Consider the following 6,000-nt stretch of genomic DNA (forward strand, 5'->3'; position numbering starts at 1 on the left):
ATCTCGCTTGTTTTTTTTATTTGTTTCTTGATTTAGTGTTTACTGCTCTTCTTATTTAAGTTGACGAAAAACAACGTCAACAGTTTGGTGCTTTCATTGAAAGAATTAAGCAAGTCGTTAGACTTTTTAATCAAAACCCTCCTGAATTATCAATGGCCGCCACAAACAACCCCAACACTGGTGGACGACCATTGCCCAAAATACCAGGGAACAAACTCCTCGCACTGAAACTACCCACATCGATCTGGGAAGCAGCCCATGGTTGACCAAGGCCCTGAGAAGAGGTGTGATTCATCTGATTCCCAGGGACCACCTGCTCCGAGGCCTGATGAGGATCTCTACTATAATCCAGAGAGATACATTCCTATTATTGAACAAGAGAATCGCCAACTGCGCCAACAATTGGCAGAAGCTACAAGGCACAACAAAGAGTTGGCAAGATAGGCTGCTAAGGCCCAGGCACCACCTTGGAGGCCAAGAGGATGTCCCCGAGGGAGCATGGCCGCCAGGAGAGCTGAGCAAGGGGTCCAACAGGCTCAACCGAGGCCTAGAATGAATTCTAGTGATGAACGCCCCAGGAGAAACACTTGGGCTGTGGCTACTGAAAATTCAACTACGGAGCTGTCTACAGGAACGGGGAATAACCGAGCTTCTCCAGTAGCTCGGAACCCAAACCCTGAAATAGTACTGAACAACCTGGAACCTTTCCGGGACAATTTTGGACCATCTAGGCCCAACAATGGGAGGCCGCCACCATCACCAATAAGACATCCACCCTCTCTAATAAGACACCCCTCACCAGTCCGAGAGGCCCCACGACCTACACCACAGAGGCCCTCTTGCAGTGGTAGTCGAGATGGGAATCTTCAGGCCAAACTCGAACATAGGAGCAAAAATGAGGCTACTCGAGAACACAAGGCTCCCCAACCGTTAGGAAGCCATGTGTCGAGATCACAAACGGCTGGGTCAAGAAGGCTAGTGGATGATCCACCTCGTAACCACCGAGCCTCTCAGCCAGAGAGAAATATTAGCTTCGTAAGTGGGAGCTCAGATTACACTCTAACCGTAAGTATATATAATACCGAGCCTAGGAATAGTGGGAATCTAGGGAATCGTCCTGACCTTTGGGATCACCTAAACTATAACTGGGGGCAGGATAATCCCACAAACCCTAACTTAAGTGACCATTTGAACGGTCGAAATAGTCAGCATATGGAAACCAGAATAACCCAATGTCAGGACAGGGAGCTGGAGTTTTTATAAACAATAACTGGCTCCCTTAACCTCAAGCTCGACCCCCAATGGATCCGGTCCAGGAGAGAATTGACCAGGTCCAAAGGGCGTTCAGGCTCTTACAGGATGAGGGGAATAGAGATAAGGCTGAAGACTCCAATGAGGAGCTCGAACCTTTTGCCCCAGATATCTCTAACACTCCATTTCCACAGGGGTTTAGGATACCCCATGTAGCACCATTTGATGGGAACTAAGACTCGTACAATCATCTTAGCACATTCAATATCATTATGCGAGCCAACAATGTTGATTATGATCTCCAATGCATGTTGTTCCCAGGTACTCTGACAAGACCAGCAAAAAATTACTTCGAGAAGTTTAGGAGACATTTGATCTCGTCTTGGGATCAGTTAGCAAAGGAGTTTAGATGACAATTCAAAGCCATGGTAGGCGTCAGGCCCGAAGCCTCGACTTTGACTAATGTCAGACAACAACAGGAGGAGTCACTGAAGAGTTACCTTACGAGGTTTAATATAGAAGTGGCTCAAGCTCGTAACATCGATGACAGTGGCCACCTGATGGCTGTTAGAGCTGGTATACTACTAGGGAGTCCCCTTTGGGAGGATATGCAAAGAAAACCCATAAGGTCATTAACTGAGTTCAACTGGAGGGCCCAAAGATTTGTCAATGTAGAAGAGGCGAGGTCAGCATTAAATCTGACCTCTAAGCCTGTAACTACAATGTCAAATGTTAACTCAGCCTTGACCTCGATGGCCCCATCGACGTCAAGACCCTCTGGGGATAACCCTTCGAAAGGGAAGAAAAATGAAGGGAATAACCTCGAGGCTGATGATGGAAAAAGGAAAAAGGAGACATGTATTTCTCCATTTACATAGTGCACACCAAGCTCAATGAGACTTGGGAGAATATATTTCTTGCCAATGAGAATCAGTTCCCATTTAGACAACCTGACCCAATGCAGAATCAGAAAGCAAAGACGGATTCCAATAAATATTGTAGATTCCACAGAGACATCGAACATACAACTGATGAGTGCTTATAGCTGAAGGACGAGATCAAAGGCTTGATCTCGAGGGGATATTTCAGACAGTATGTGAGAAACTAGAATCCCAATCAAGCTTCGACTGGAGAAAGGGCAGTAACTACGCAACCTGCCCAACAGAACAACTCCCGAGCACGGGAGGATGATCGATCTCCCCCAATAGATTGGGAGGATGTGGTAACCATCTCTGGGGGAACACATATTGCAGGATCGGGCAGAAATGCCCAAAAGAGATACGTTAACGAGCTAAATATTGGGGATGGTTCTCCCTATGAACCCAAACCACGAGCTCTGAAGCAGTAGAGGGTTGAAACTCAACCCATAAAGTTTACTGAAGAGGATGCCTCACACGTCTAGTTTCTTCACAATGACCCCCGGGACATCACGCTTCAGCTCGCGAACAGGAGGGTAGGCAGGATCCTAATTGATAACGAGAGCTCTGTGAATATCCTTTACAAGGCCACTCTAGAAAAGATGGGACTCACGCTTCGAGATTTGAAAGCCTGTGCGACCACGTTATAAGGATTTTTAGGAGAAGAGATTGCCTGTACTGGATCCATTGAACTCCTTGTAACCTTGGGAGACTATCCAGTCTCAGTAACCAAGATGATGGAGTTTGTGGTGGTGGATACCCCATCAGCCTACAACGTACTGCTCGGGAGACCAGTCTTGATTTGGTTGGGGGCAATATCATCTGTCAGGCATTTGGCCATCAAGTTCCCGATGTCTAGTGGCATCGAGATGTTGAAGGGAGACCAACTCGTGGCAAGGGAGTGCTATAGCATTTCCATGAGGGGGAAAAAACAAAACAAGTGCCCAGACACTTCTGATCATTCAGGAGATGGACGGATCCATCTTCGAGATAGAAGAAGAGATCCACCCAAGAATCGAAGAAAGGGCCGATCTCGAACCACTGGAGGAGCTCAAAGAGGTAGAGCTCGATGAAAAGGATACCATGAGGGTGGTAAAAATAGGAAAAAATCTTTATGGAAATGCAAGATAGCAATTAACTTGATTTTTGAAAGAAAACCAGGATGTATTTGCGTGGTCACACTTGGACATGGTAGGGATTAGTCCAAATGTCATAAGCCATGCACTTAACATCGATAAAAGCTTCCCCCCGAAGCAGCAAAAACGGAGACTCCTGGACGATGACAGAAAGAAGGCCCTCAAAGAGGAGGTCGAGAGGTTAAAAGAAAATTGGTTTATACGAGATGCTTTTTATCCTGATTGGATCGCCAATCCGGTGCTGGTCCCAAAACCCAACGACAAATGGAGAACCCGCATCGACTATTCGAACGTCAACAAGGCATGCCCCAAAGACTGCTTTCCCTTGCCTCGAATAGACCAGTTCGTAGATGCCACTGCAAGTAACGACATCATGTCATTCATGGATGCTTATTCTGGATATAATCAGATTGCCATTCATGCACCTGACCAAGAACATACGAGCTTTGTAATTGATAAGAGATTGTATTGCTACAACGTCATGCCTTTCGGGCTAAAAAATGCTGGAGCCACATACCAAAGGCTAGTAAATAGGATGTAACGCCCTAGATAACCAATACCGTTACCCTGTGTGTTTATAAGTCTGCAAGACTTGCTAATCAAGTCATTTAGTTAAAAATGTGACCCTAGAACCATAATCGAGTTAGGGTTAAAAGATTTTGGTCATAAATAGATACATTTTTATTTAAATAAACGTTCGGTACATGGGATCCCAAAAATAGGGTTTAAAGGACAGTTTACAGAATTTCAAATGTCATATAAAACCACAAGCCAATCTAATGGAAAAATACGCATTTTAGGTTTTCCTGTCCCTGTACTATCTCTCGGCCGTGGCGGACGACCAGTTGACTATGTACTTCTCGCCCCCAGAGCTCTCCAACTCAGGATTGCTCAACCTTATCCTTGCTTTTTCCTACACCACGTAGCACTCGTGAGCCAAGGCCCAGCAAGAAAACCATAAATCATAGCATAAACAATACAGACAATCAAATGATCCATAAACATAGTTAACCAATTATTCAGCATTTCATAACGGTCATCTAATCAGAGAGGACAATCAATTTATTCACAATTCATTTATCCAGTATTTAAAAAACTATAAGCAACAGATTAACAATCATAAACATATCAATACTCATCATACAATAATCAGGGTTGATGCCCTTAGGCCGCACCTTCTATTTAACCCACTAACTCTGGCTCGCTTAGGCCGAGCTCAGTGATTCTTTAGCTATCCTCAGCTCTCAGTGCTCGAGCCGCATCTTGTGTGCAAATATCAGCTCCGACACTTTCAGGCCATTTATTTCATGCTCACATGGCATATCATAATCATACAAAATTTTTATTCAAATATAGGCAACCTTAGTCCCAACATAGCCACACAAACGGGTGCAATTTTCTTACCTTTAATTTCTGAGTAGAGAAGGTGAAAAGGTTCCGAGCACGATCCTTAGCTCTAAGCCTTGGCGATAAACCTAGTCAAAATCCATAAATGGTACTTCAATGAGTTTAAATTCCAAAGAACAATCCCGATTCCAATCTCGCGCTCTCGGGACCTCTAATTCCACCAAACAAAGTGGTGAAATCGTCCCTCGAGCCCCTGAGAAAAAACCCTAAAAAGTACCAAAAAATAAAGTCTTGAAAGCTGAGTAGCATTACAATGCTACCTATTGGGTGATACAGCACTAGAGTCAGAGACTCTAGCTCCCAAGCTCGCAACCTAGCATTGTAGCACTCCCAACTTAGCGCTACAACGCTGATACCAGAGTTTCGAAATTCTGGGTTTTCTCTTCCAATTTTCCCGAGCCAAAGCTCCAAAAATCCATCCCTCAAAACCTCTAAACCCAAAATTAACCACAGAAATACACTCCACTCATCATAGGCAACAAAACCTAACCAAGTTTTCCCCAAAAACTCCAACAAATTCTCAAAATCCATACTCAAGCTCTCAAACCCAAGACATCATAAAAGAAATAAGAACTCATAAATTTCAGAGGTAAGAAGTCAGAATTTTACCTCAATTGTAACTAACTTCACAAAGCTTCAGCCTCTAAATTCTGAGCTTAATCCCTTAGTTCCAGAGCTTCAATTTATCTAAATTCCCATCAAAATTCCAAAATAAACACATGTTCAAGCATCAAACTACTCAGCGTAACATAGAGAAATTACAATGGAAACCTTACCTCAACTATGGCTGGAGCCAGACTAATTCCAGCTTCAATTCCTAGCTTTTCCCAGCTGAATTCCCTTCCAAAACCCCAGCCTTAAGTCTGAATTCTTCAACCCTTTTTTCTTAGCTTCAAAGTTTCATAAAGGAGAGTGAAATAGAGGGAGCATGTGAGAGATGAGAGAGGGTAAGCTGAGAGAGTTTTCTTTTTCTTTCTTTCCTTGAATAATTCTACAGTTTTCGGTTTTGTAAAATCCTAAATATAACACTTAAGCAAAAGACCCTAATGCCCCTCCAACCTTATCAATCTTTCAAGGGTGCCTAAAGGGTATTTTAGTCATTTTGTCCCTGGTCCTACTTATTCCTCAAATGCTGCTAATATCTACCAATTAATCCTGTCATCCATCTACTTTCCAACTATTTACCCAACGTCTAATAATCCCCGATATATTTTCTAAATTCCCAAAAATACCCCTAGGCTCCCCCGAGCCGGGTATAAATCCCCATTGTGACTATTTCGCCAATCCGC

Source organism: Humulus lupulus, chromosome 5, assembly GCF_963169125.1.
Source record: "Humulus lupulus chromosome 5, drHumLupu1.1, whole genome shotgun sequence".
Lineage (NCBI taxonomy): Eukaryota > Viridiplantae > Streptophyta > Magnoliopsida > Rosales > Cannabaceae > Humulus > Humulus lupulus.